At 36.3% G+C, this 13,149-nt stretch overlaps 1 protein-coding gene across 3 annotated transcripts in view; it reads left to right on the top strand.

The window, feature by feature from the left end:
* The window catches only part of LOC123879004 (protein artichoke), a 137,315-nt gene that overhangs the window by 101,525 nt on the left and 22,641 nt on the right, over positions 1 to 13,149 (top strand). Inside the window, exon 1 of one of the 3 annotated variants that reach the window (XM_045926491.1) lies at positions 9,843 to 9,939. The exons of the other annotated variants lie outside the window; for them this stretch is intronic. The gene's annotated coding sequence lies outside the window, so the exon portion shown is untranslated. Of the gene's footprint in view, positions 1 to 9,842; positions 9,940 to 13,149 lie in introns of those variants that run through there. 3 annotated transcript variants of the gene reach the window in all.

Here is a 13,149-nt window from a genome sequence, read left to right as displayed (position 1 = left end):
TTACAGTGGCAGAAACATACATACAATTTCGAGTCAAAAATCAAAAGAACACATAGTATAACTTCATTTATTTATTTATTTATTTAAACAGCTTTATTGCACAAAAAATACAAAGATTAAATGATACAATTTTAGAAATGCAAAGGGCGACCTTATCACTAAAGTGATTTCTCCCAGGTAACTTTGTGAACCTCTTGTAGATTATTCTTTTTCCTGAGTGATGTGGTGGAGTAAACTTACGTAATACTATTTATTAATACTACTACTATACCTAGGTAATATGTACTTTGTAGTAAGTTGGTATTTTTCAAAGTAGAATGGATGGACTTGTATGCTGCGTTTTCACCACAAATATTCTGAATTTTGCAACATACAGAGAAGTACATGATATCTCGAATAATTTTCACAAAAGACATGAAAAGTTCCTCGCATTTCCGTATAAAGTCAAGCATCTACCAAATACCTACATGGTTTATGCACCTATCTCAATTATTCTCAACCTTACTGGGAGAACGACATTTTAAATTTAACGAACCATGTAGGCTACGTATGAGTACAAGCTTTCGTGTTCTCGGTTTTACGGCTCAGGTCGTATAAACCCGTGGACCCTCTTATTTCGTATGAAAGGGTTGATTTATGGCTTCACTCAGTAGTTTACTACCTTTGGGGCCAAAAATTTTACATAGAGTGATATTACCTTTATAGATTTTGACTTTTGTAAAAAGATGGAAGTGCCTATTTAAATTACTTAGTGTGCTACTATTTGAAATAGGACTTTGTCTGTGTGGGATATTGTTTTCGAAAACTTAAAGCAGATGTCCTTAGCTAGTGTTTTTTGGGTTCATTGATTTAGTTTCAATGAGTAAGTAGGTTTATAGACATGACTGCGGTCTGATGATGGAACAGAACCACAGAATAATACAATAGTAGGTAGGTACTATTGCCAGAACTGACAAGGTAGGTACGTACCTATATAATACATTTAATACGTTGTTAAATAATGATCAAACATAACAATAAAACAAGTGTAAATTAAAAATTTATAACACCCCCAACAAGTGAAGGTTACAGTAATAACTAGAAAAGAGCTGATAACTTTCAAACAGCTGAACCGATTTTCTTGGATTATAGCTAAAAACACTCTCGATCAAGCCACCTTTCAAACAAAAAAAAAAACAAAATTAAAATCGGTTCATTAGTTTAGGAGCTACGATGCCATAGACAGATACACAGATACACAGATACACATGTCAAACTTATAACACCCCTCTTTTTGGTCGGGGGTCAATAAATTAGTAGATGATGCCCGCAACGCCGCCGTCCGCGTGGATTTAAATTTTTTAAATCCCTAGGGAACTCTGAGTTCCTGGGGCACAAAGTAGCCTATGTCAATCTCCAGGTCTACAACTATAATATTATACAATGCGAAAACCTCGTCGATTGCTCTGTTGCTGCGTGATTGAAGGACAAACCAAGAAATATACTTTTGTATTAGTAAAATGAGCAGTAATTCCACATGTCAGAGATTATTTTAATATTTAATTTACGCTTTTTATGCAACATACCTACAGACATAATTATAATAACATTAAAGTTTGTATTATATTTGTTTTATAGATTAGGTACGCGTGTGGAATACATACAAAATTGAATCTTATGAGCTAAAGAGCACTATTGAAGGAGACATGGCCTTGACATCTTTCTATTGTAAGATCTCAGGACCTTTCATTTGGGAGATGAGATCAAACGGTCTCGGAGCAGACAGCTGTAACGAATGAAATGCCCTTGACGTCTAAAATCTGGCTATCTGTTTCAATGAGGGCCGCGCTGCTTTATTATATTTGTTTTGTGACTGATGAACAGTTTGGATTAAATTAAACCTGGGGAGAAGAGATATATGTGTATTTATGAGTTACACTGGAATTCATAGTCAAGAATCAAGAGGGGCTTCTTAGGGGACCATTTAGACGTCATGTTTTATATTTATTTAACTTTTACGCAATGCAATAAGGTTAAAAAAGCCCCTACTTGATTATGAATACCAATGTTTGTTCAAAAAAATATAACCAGTGTCACTCGAGATTCAACGATAATCCATACATCCAAACCTGTTCAGACATTTTTTCTGTTCAGGCAAAAATTATGGTTAGTTAATAAAGAAAATCACATATGTATATAAATGATATAAATATAATACATACAAGAACTCTAAAAATATTGTAATCCTTTTTTGGCAAGTCGTGTAGTTAAATCAACCCCAAATCCATACTTAATATTATAAATGCGAAAGTGTGTCTGTCTGTATGTCTGTCTGCTACCTTTTCACGGCCCAACAGTTTAATCGATTCGGACGAAATTTGGTACAGGGTTAGTTATATCCCGGGGACGGACATAGGCAACTTTTTATTCCGGAAAATCAAACAGTTCCCACGGGATCTTTTAAAACCTAAATCTACGCGGAAGAAGTCGCGGGCATCCTCTAGTAAAATTATATTTCATAATAAAACATACTTGTACAACTTGTACAAGTGTCTGTTTTCATTTCCCACGCAAAGATCTGCCACGTTCTGGCCCTCATTATCTTGTTATTCATTTTGAAGATAAATATTTTTTCGCGATCATAACTCACCGAGAATAATTTTTCGTTCAACTCATTTTATTCATTTCACTGGAAACTGCTTTAGGGCCAAAACACACACGACACTTTTAGAAAGCGAAAGAAGGACAAATCTTAATAAAAAAACACGACCACCCTGCCAAAACACGAACTCAAAAGTAAAATTTTTACATTTAAATATAGCGCCATGCAACTTCAGCATATAAAATTATTGAACTCGGGATGATTAAAGATTCTAAAGATACCTCATGCCTCTAAATGTGTTTATGCATTTAGAATTTATGGTGGAATAAAGACACTCACATACATACACTCGTTTTTTTGGACAGTCATGTAAAAAGGTTTTTTTTTTAATTTAAGGAATTGAAAAGCTACACAACGCTTGCACATTTCACATTGCATATATTTTAAAGATATTCACAGCTATTTAGTGAGGCCTCTGTCATTTTGATAGCGCGCTCTAATGTTGCCAAAGCCGTCAATCGAATTGAGTTGTTGCAGTTTTTGCCAAAAAGCGATGTACAGTCGTACAATCGCTTATCGCTGATACTACAAGTATCGCGTGTGCCTTAGCCCTTTAAAGGGTGTGAACGAACGCTTTTTTTGTTAGGTCATGAATAAAACACCTTATCAATTCGCTGAATTCTGTGTTCAATACAAAATATGCTTTCGATTGAATGAGTATTTATTTCATCATATTATTTTCATATTGATTTTCTCTTCCTGCTTACTGCCTACTCTCGATACTTAATCATTTTGTAAATAACCAATATTTACATATTAAGAGTGTAGATAGAGTAAGGGATTAGAGAATATCACTCGTATTTCTTTGATCTGTCTTATTAACAGGGCTCTCTCCGTCACTGGCTCCATACAATCGTAGTTTCAATTTCATTTGAATATTATGCAACCAAAGTCCATGAAATTTTGCAGACATATTCTAGAAACTAATATCTATGTCTGTGGTGTTTTAGATTTTTCTAAAAAGATGTAGTTTTAAAATTACAGGAGCTCAAAGATTTGTATGTGAATTTTTAAGACCGCGTAACTTTGAAACCGAATATATTAACAGAAATCTGGAGAGACCCCTCTTAATATGAGGTCGAATCTGTCTGTCGAATTTGCAATGTCTCTATCTTGTGCCTTTTTTATTCCCCGCAAAGTTCTTGTGAATCTAACGTTAGTTCTGGTCTAATTGAGACTGCGAAATTATACCTCATACTCTCATTTAAGTATTTAATTTCGTTAAGTTAAGTTTGACATAACTCTTTTCATTCACGCATTCATGTACTCATATTATGTATTAATTTGTTCAATTATTATTCATCTGAGGCTACTTAGAAGCACCGAGTTGCAACTCTACAATCGCTGGCTTAAACAAAAGTGTGAATGAAAAGTCAAGAAGGTATAATTACTATTGACTTTGTATTAGTAGCCAATTTCTTTGGTCACAAAGGAGTTTTTTCCATTCCTGTTCCGTGTTGAATACCAGAATTATTATCTGGGTAGTCTATTGTCTCTTTAGTTTAGGCTCTGCTGAATTTGTATAGCTATCTTAAGGTATTACAATAGGACTTATATTTTCTAAGTTCATTTTCTTTATACTTAGATCCATTGTTGATTACAATGGAATAAAGAAAGCTAAATAAATCAACCTTTACATGCGACTTTTTCTACGTGGACAAGGTTATCTCGTATGTCTTTTCCGAGATCAAAGTGGCGTTTGCTTGAAGCTAACGGAGTCTACAAAATAAGTTAACACACTAAATATTCTGCTATAATTAAATGAATAAACTTGTTTTACTCTATGGTTTTGCTGTCTTTATCGTTCGAAAGCTTTTATATTCAAAATACGCTGAAAAAGCTTTTCAGTAAACAAGTTAAGCACATTTCCGCGGTCCTCTGAAAAGCTTCACTTTCTCTTCAAAATTGGCTTTGGAGAGTATTGTTAAAGATGTGACATAGCTGAGTCTCGTTTATTTTGGTATTGACATTCAAATTTTTCGGTCTTTTATTAAAAGCTTTTTTATTAGTTTGACTTGTTCCTAGGATATTTTCCGTCGAAATTGGACTTTAACTGAACTTTCGGCTACATATACCTAATAAACAAATGTCCGATGCGAATAGGAATTTTGCAGACACGTATGGTGACAATAGAAATTATAGTACCATCATGTCTGATGATGGAGGTGAAAGTTGAACTTTGGGACTCTGATGGCATATTGCAACATAGTCGAATTTGAACTCATTTGTTCTGTTTATATGAATAATTTTTAAAAAAAACGACAAGAGCCATATGATGGAGATGGAAGGTGGGCATCGAACTATAATATTATGACAGGACAGTCGTGTTTGGACTTTTAAAGACCAAAAAAATATTGGAAACCAGTAATTTACCTATGACCTTTCTGATCTTTCAGTTGGAAATGGAGTAAATGATGAAGTTGTATTGCTGCAGCTAGGATTGCCAAGTCTTAAAATACAAAAGCTAGACTCAGCACTATATCAAGCCGGACATTTTGCCCTAAATATCAGACGAATCTTTATTTTTACAGTATTATAACCAAAATTAACCAATTATAACTAACAACAATCAATGATAATAATAATAATTCTAAACATAAAAATGAGTCCTATCATCATTTGGTATTACGTACCTACATTACGATGAAAAAAAAAACTGTGATAGCCTAGTGTTTAGACATCCGTCCCAAATCGGAAGTCTGGGGTTCGATTCCGGATACGCACCTTTAGCTTTTTGGAGCTATGTTTGTTTTAAGTAATTAAATATCACTTACTTTAACAGTGAAAGAAAACATCGAGAGCAAACCTGCACACCTGAGAGTTCTCCACTAAAAGATGTGTGAAGTCTGCCAATTCTCACTTGGCCAGTATGGTAGACCATGGCCAAATCCCTTCTCATTCTGAGAGGAGACCCGTGTTCTGTAGTGAGCTGGGATTGGGTTGATCATGACAATGATGACATTACAATGCGTTAGCTACATCTACAAAAAGTGTAATTGGGCGGACACGTAAATATTTGCCCGACCGTAAAAAGTCAAACCTGTCCGGCTACAGTCAAACGCCTGGCAACCCTAGCAGTATTTATTAAGCGCATCAGATACGATTAACTCCTGGTGCTGACGTCATATAAATTTTCAGTGTACTGAAAATACGTACAAGCATTTGTGTGACCTTTTGCGACTATTGCTGTAGAGGTCGGAGGTTCTATAATCCCTTGTGTGTAGGTAGCTGTAGTCGTCGTTACTTTGCGGAAGTCCACTTTGCAATTGTGCATTGTCAGTCCTTTCCACTCATCTACTCAACTCTCTCTTATCTCTCTCTGTCTCTGAAATCTGTCAGTCATCTACTGAGGATGCTCGGGTGCCAGAGTGAAACGTAGGTTGAGTTTAGGAGATTTTGTGTGGTGTTGTGTGGTGGTGAGTGCATCTTGTTTGCTTGTTGGCTTACTTTTCCTACTTGTAGTTTAGAACGGGCGGCGAACATCACTGAAATATTTTTCTGTTTTGACGGACTATAGCAAATTGAACTTGTTGTTCCTTGCTTTCGGGTGTAGTTTTATGCATAAATAGTTGTTGTGGCTGAAAATACTTTTTTTTGTGGTGACTAATTTATAGAGGGAACCTAGATGCAAAATCTAGTTTCTAGACACCTAGCGGTGTGAGCTTATGTTGATATGTTTGTTGTCAGTTACATGTTAGCTAATTTCTCCCTTCATATAATATACTAGGTGATACCCACGACTTTGCCCGCGTTGATTTAGGTTTATTAAAAAGTATGGAATATGTACATAAAAGTTAAAAAGTAGTTCATGCTCTTTAGCCATCCATGCAAAAAATTACGCGAGTTTGTTAGTCTTTTACTGCGTTATTGAAGGACAACTTTTTATTCGCACTTATAGTGGGATACCTAGTGATATTGAAGATTTGTTCATATAAGCGGAAAATGATTTATATCCTCATTCATTATGCCTCGAGCCTCGAGTGCCCAATGTACACTGTTTGTGCAAACTTGGTCAATGGACTACGACTACGTAGTAGTTAGTGTTCATTTAAGTGAAAATAATTGGAAGGGCATAAACGATGCACGTTTATCATATAGTTACTATCACAAATCACGATAGATAATGTTGTGCCTAACTTGACATTTATGGGGTATTGTAATCTGTAATTACATAGTGTGCAAGTGTGTCTGTCTGCTTGTTACATACTTAGGACTAAACAAAACTTGATCTTGAGAACTTGACACAGATATAGATTGCATTTGTACAGGTTTTCACAGTAAATAGCTTAAGTAAAATAGTAAAGTTATAATGCTTGGATTAAAAAAGAAAAGAGAAATTGTTGCTCATAATTTTGTAAGATCACCTAATCTATAAGGAAATTAAAACGCTGCTTTTAGCATATGGACATCGGCATTCGGTGCATCACACGTTTTAATTATGTTTGCTTCTCAATAAATTCAAAAATCTCTAGGTGTTTTTATAAGGTAAATCTTGTTGGCCTCTTTCTGTCAGTTCGTTATTTTATTATTATTTATTAATTTAAATAGGTACATACAAAAAAACCTTATACAATATATTCCGCCAAATTGCGTCCCAGTTTGTTGGCGAGTTTGCGCTCAATACTTTTATCCTAAGCCTAATCTCTAATATTAAATATTATCCCATTCTTAATTCTATTTTACAATTTATTAAAATCTACTATAGTCAGTCAGCGAAGGAGTCCCTAATAGTCTTCTTTTAGTTTCTTCTTATGGACTCTTTCGCTGACCTTTTGTTCTATTCTCAGCCATTCTATACTATTAAATATTATCTTAGGTACCTACTAAGTAGCTACTCAATCTCTTACCATAATAATTACTAACTTTAGGTAACCTTACCTTTAGGTATGAATACGTCCAGTGCATCATTCATCCGATTGAGTTGAAACTTTGTTTAGTTATTGCTGACATATTTCTAACAGAATATGGTACGTACAACGTACCTACCTACGTAAAACATAACGTAGATTACAAGTCGCAACTTTTGCCGGGCAATAGCTAGTAGGTAATTAAATTTATTAGTGTAAATAGTGTAGTAAAAACAAAGCTAAAGTTAACATTACTAAAGCATTAATTTGATTAGCAAATAAAATTAATGGATTACAGATTACAGCAGTTTGCAGATACGAGTGTGTTAAACTAGCAATCAATTATTCTCTCAGAGTAGATACATTTTCCCGGTGATATCATTTCCTCTCTGAATGTTGCGCTAGGTACAAATATTTATTTCAAATATGTATTGTAATGCTATTTATTTTAATACTAGAGAATGCCCGCGACTTCGTTAGCGTGGATTTAGATTTTTATAGATCCCGTGGGAACTGTTTGATTTTCAGGGATAAAAAGTTGCCTATTTCGATTACAGGGACGCAAGCTACTTAATCAATACCGAATTTCATACAAATCGGTTAAATGGATGGGTCTTTAGGAATCCTGCGGGAACTCTTTGATTTTCGGGGATAAAAAGTAGCCTATGTCCGTCCCCGGGATGTAAGCTAACCCTGTACCAAATTTTGTCCATATAGGTAATGGCAGGTTCTGTATTCGATTCGAAGCATGTGCTGATTTTTATTGCTATATCTACTCACGTATTATTACGTATTAGCTATCCCATCCAAGTGAGCCCGTTTACATCTCAAACTTTGAAATCACATACCATCAGGTGAGATCGCAGTCAAGGGCAAGAAAACAATTAACCTGTGGAACAGAGTAAATGAGTGTTGCTCTGTTAATACATACAAGGGTGTTCCCGGAATGAGCAAGCCGACTTAATGGGCTGGCTGAGTTCACTTAAGTGAAAATGGGACCGGCATAATCGATGAACGTTAATCAACGTGTCAGCCGCTTCATAATTGGTTTTTTGCTGCTGTAACGTAATTATTTAGTAAAATTTTATTAATCTACCTTATTTTATGAGCTTCATTTAATTAATAGGGTAATTATACTTATCCGCACCGTAAGCTTAGTGTGGATCATTTATCTACGCAATAAAGCCGCCGGCCACGGCTCTCCGGGTTTAAGTAAACTATTGTGCCACCCATAATTTGCTTGAGAGACAGCGCATAAAATATAATATAATAACTACAGCGTAATCATTTCATAGAAAAAAACGGTTGGATATAGCTGCTAATCCAATCCAATTATTTACAAATTTAGGCTACATAGTTGTAGCTTGCGTCATAACCGTAACCGTGAGGAAACTCATCAGTTGTCCTTCTCTTCTTTGTCGCAACACTCTTGGCAGAGCGGTCGTGGTCATCATGAAGTGACGTTTTGGGGGGCAGATGTTACACGCCTCACGAGCATTCGCCACTTCTCCCTGCTGGTCGACATTCTGGTACACTCGTGCACGGCACCGCCCACAGCAGTCTTAATTTGGTCGGTCCCTCTCCTTCCTCGCCCTCTGGTACCCTCCACCCTGCCCTGCACCACAAGACGCTCAATGGAGTCACTCTCACGCCGGGAGACATGTCCGAAGAACTTTAGTATGCGACCCTGTACTAACGCCGAAAGACGTTGTTTAATGCCGAGTTTTTGGAGTATAGAGATGTTGGTGCGAAATTCAGTCCATGAGACTCCTAGCATTCGCCTCCAGCACCACATCTCCAGAGCATCAATCTTCTTCTTCTCGACTGTTCGCAAAGTCCACGTCTCCGCAGCGTATAGAAAAATGGGAAAAACAAGTGTCCGAACGAGTCTGATCTTCGTAGCTTTTGTGATGTTTTTGTTTTTCCATATTTTCTTTAGCTTGTCCATTGCAGTTCTCGCTATCGCCATACGCCGCTTTACTTCTTCTACGCAGCCCCCATTGTTCGAGATTAAAGCACCAAGATATATGTAGGATTGGACATTTGTCCTTACTTACTTACATAAAATAAATAAAGATTTTTTGAATTTTTGTCACATTCCAAGTCCCAACGTGGTTCGCAATTTTCACTATCATTTAGAATATATCAGGTGGAAGGTATATAGGAAGGAATAGCACATAATTTAGATAAAACTTCAGTTTGTAGAATAAGTAAGCCCAAACGCGCGAAGTCAGGGCAAGTCAGTTAGTCAATTATAAAGTTAAATTTAACACGTTTATCGATCGTTCATCGACAGCGCCGTTCCCGTTTACATTCGAGCGAACATTAGTTAATTATCTCGGTTTGAACAATCCTGTAGCATTCGAGTCTTGAGAGTTGCTTGGCACTAATATTATTATTTGCTTAGTTATAATTAGTCTTAATGCACTACTGACGCAACTATCGGGCGACGTAAGTACACATACTTATAATTATTTTAATTAAATAATAATTATTATTAATAACTAGACGCGCGACTTCGTCCGCGAGGATTTAGGTTATTAAAGTACCCGTGGGAACTATTTGATTTTCCGAGCTAAGAAGTTGCCTATATCAATTACAAGGACGCAAGCTAACTCGGTACCAAATTTCATACAAATCAGTTAAGCGGATGGGTTTTTAGGAATCCCCTGGGAACTCTTTGATTTTCCGGGATAAAAAGCCTATGTCCGTCCCCGGGATATAAGCTAACCCTGTACCGAACTTCGTCAGAATCGGTTAAACTGTTGGGCCGTGAAAAGGTAGCAGACAGACAGACAGACAGACACACTTTCGCATTTATAATATTAGTAAGGATTATATATTTTTTTCATGATCATAATGCTCGCGAAATTTCGCGTGGATTTAGGGTTCTAAAAAACCTGAGGGAACCCTTTGTTTTTCCTAAATAAAATAGGCTATCTCACTCTACGCAAAAATTTACGCGGATCTGTTGCTGTAGGTATGTTTGAAGGCAAGATTAAAATGGCATGCCATTTTACTGGTTTGTTTTCCCGGGATAAAAAGTAGCCAATGGCGTCGATTCTCTTGTTTGTCTCTAAACTAAATTTAGTGTATCTGCATGTCTTTCTTTTTAACCCCCGACCCAAAAAGAGAGGTGTTATAAGTTTGACGTGTGTATCTGTGTATCTGTCTGTGGCATCGTAGCTCCTAAACTAATGAACCGATTTTAATGTAGTTTTTTTGTTTGAAAGGTGGCTTGATCTAGAGTGTAAGAACACTCTAAGAAAGTTATCAGCTCTTTTCTAGTTACTGTAACCTTCACTTATCGGGGGTGTTATAAATTTTTAATTTACTCTTGTACGTTATTAACATTGCTAGAAAAGGAAGGTTTGTTGCTCCTATGATCAATAAAATATGTATATTGATACGTAGTTCCATTACGACGTGGTTGAAAGACAAAGCAATAAACAAATATCCTTTCGCGTTTATTACAATATCAATAGGGATACGTTTGATCCTTTCAATACATAGTAAGTAGTTACCAGTGTACAATAACGCTGTTAATGTATGCTGAAATAGCCGCCTTGCCATAACACTTGCATCTAATAGCAGCCATAACGTTGTTTATGGCGTGATGTATATCGGTTTAAAGTTTTATGTATTTCATGCATAGCGGTACAATCATAGCACTGCACGTGGGGCCTTAGTTACTGTGGTAATAAAAATGTAAACACGCTTGAAATGATTATAGCTTATCAATGTAACTGCAATCGTAAATGTGTTTTGCTTATGCATAGCTACACTTATAAAGAAAAAAATTTATTTGAGACCTTTTGCACAAAAATTTTAATCTAGGTATATTTTGTAATAAACGGTCATTGTGTGAGTTGGACTCGCTTATCCGTCCGGAGTTCGCCGGACTCGCGCTTGACCGATTCTTTCATTCTCTTACCATCTAATTTGGTATGTTAAACGTTCAAAGTGTTACTACTTTTACGTTGGTTTATATTTATCGAATCACAATCTATGCGGTTAGGTTAGCATGCTATAAATGTTTTGGAAAACTTTTCTTTTCGTTTTACAATACAGTAAAATGTCAGGAGCAGGCAGTGCAATAGCGGCGCAGAGTCAAGTGACTATTGTCCTTGGCGCATTATACACAGCCGGGTAATTGTGTTGCTATACCTATTCAGGCATTTCTTTATATTTTCCTTTTTTTTCTTCTCTCGTCTGGCTTTACACAGATTAGTCAATGTCAGTTATTTACAAGTTAGGGAAACTATACAAGTATGGACTTCGTCTGTGCCGGCGGGCGCTCGCCGACAAACGCGCGGCGCCCCCCTGGAGCGTTTCCCAGTCAGTTCCACCACCAAAAAACACCAGTAAAACACAAAAATCGGCCATTTTTAACAAAAAAAAAAACACTCCAAGAAGGCACCGCACGCTCGCCAGCAAACAGCTACACAGACTAAGTCCGATATTTTCCTTTACATTAATAATCTACATCATCATGATCATATCACAATGATAAACCATCGCGTCGCCAGCCTGAGCACAATTGTTCCCTCAAAATGAGAAAGATTTAAAGTTTAAACCATAGTCCGCTAAGCTGGCCAAGTGTGGATAGGCAGAGTTATAATATAATCTGCAAAAAGGAGATGAATGTGTTTCAGTAGAAATCCAATAAAAGTATAGGTAACTACTACATGATGTCCGTAATTTTGTCCGCTTGGCTTTTGGTTTTAAAAAGTCCCGTAGTAACTTCCTGATTTTCAGGGTTAAAGAGTAGCTTATATTTATAGAAAAAAAAAACGTTGATCCGTTACTCCGTTGCGGCGTGAGTGAAGTACAAAATATCCTAATACACTTTCGGATTTATGAAATGGGTAGTGGTTACTAGCTTTGGCCATCGGCTTTGTCAAGGTTTTCCGTCAATAACGCATAAATATATAAATAAATATGTACATACCTATACCACACACAATGTAAGGGGTCTTCTTTGCTAAGCTAATTAACGTAGTCATTAGCAGGATAAACAATCTGAACGAGTTTAATTAAATTATTCCAAGTAGAAAATAGAAAAACTCTTAATCTAATATTTTGAATTACTTCTTAATTAATTAACACATCATACTTTGACTGAGAATTAGCAGGTCTAATGAGTTCACAAGTTCATTACTAGGTAGTGCCTACTTGGAATAATTATTGATGTACTTAGTGGTATTATAATAGTGTTAGCAATACTATGAGTAGGTACTAGGTACCTAGTTCGGTTTTACGAAGGAACTATTTATTGATCGCGCTCAGGCTCCCACTTTCAAAGTTTAGCACAACGCGGGACGGCAACGTATAGGCATGTTAAACTCTTAAGTTTTTTTAAACTATAAAGCGCGTGTAGGAGCCGCATTGCTGCAGTCGTGTGCCGTTACCCTCGCGCTCTGCTATGTATCGTGCTTCTTACGTTTATACCAAAGTTCACAAGTGTAAATAAAAATATATAACACCCTCGATAAGTGAAGGTTACAGTAACTAGAAAAAAGCTGATAACTTTCAAACGGCTGAACCGATTTTCTTGGATTATAGCTTAGAACACTCTCGATCAAGCCACCTTTCAATCAAAAAAAACTAAATTAAAATCTGTTCATTAGTTTAGGAGCTACGATGCCACAGACAGATACA

This window comes from Maniola jurtina, chromosome 3 (genome assembly GCF_905333055.1).
Source record: "Maniola jurtina chromosome 3, ilManJurt1.1, whole genome shotgun sequence".
Taxonomy (NCBI): Eukaryota; Metazoa; Arthropoda; class Insecta; order Lepidoptera; family Nymphalidae; genus Maniola; species Maniola jurtina.
Note: the sequence above shows the minus strand (reverse complement) of the source record. Positions and strands in the feature narration are given on the sequence as shown.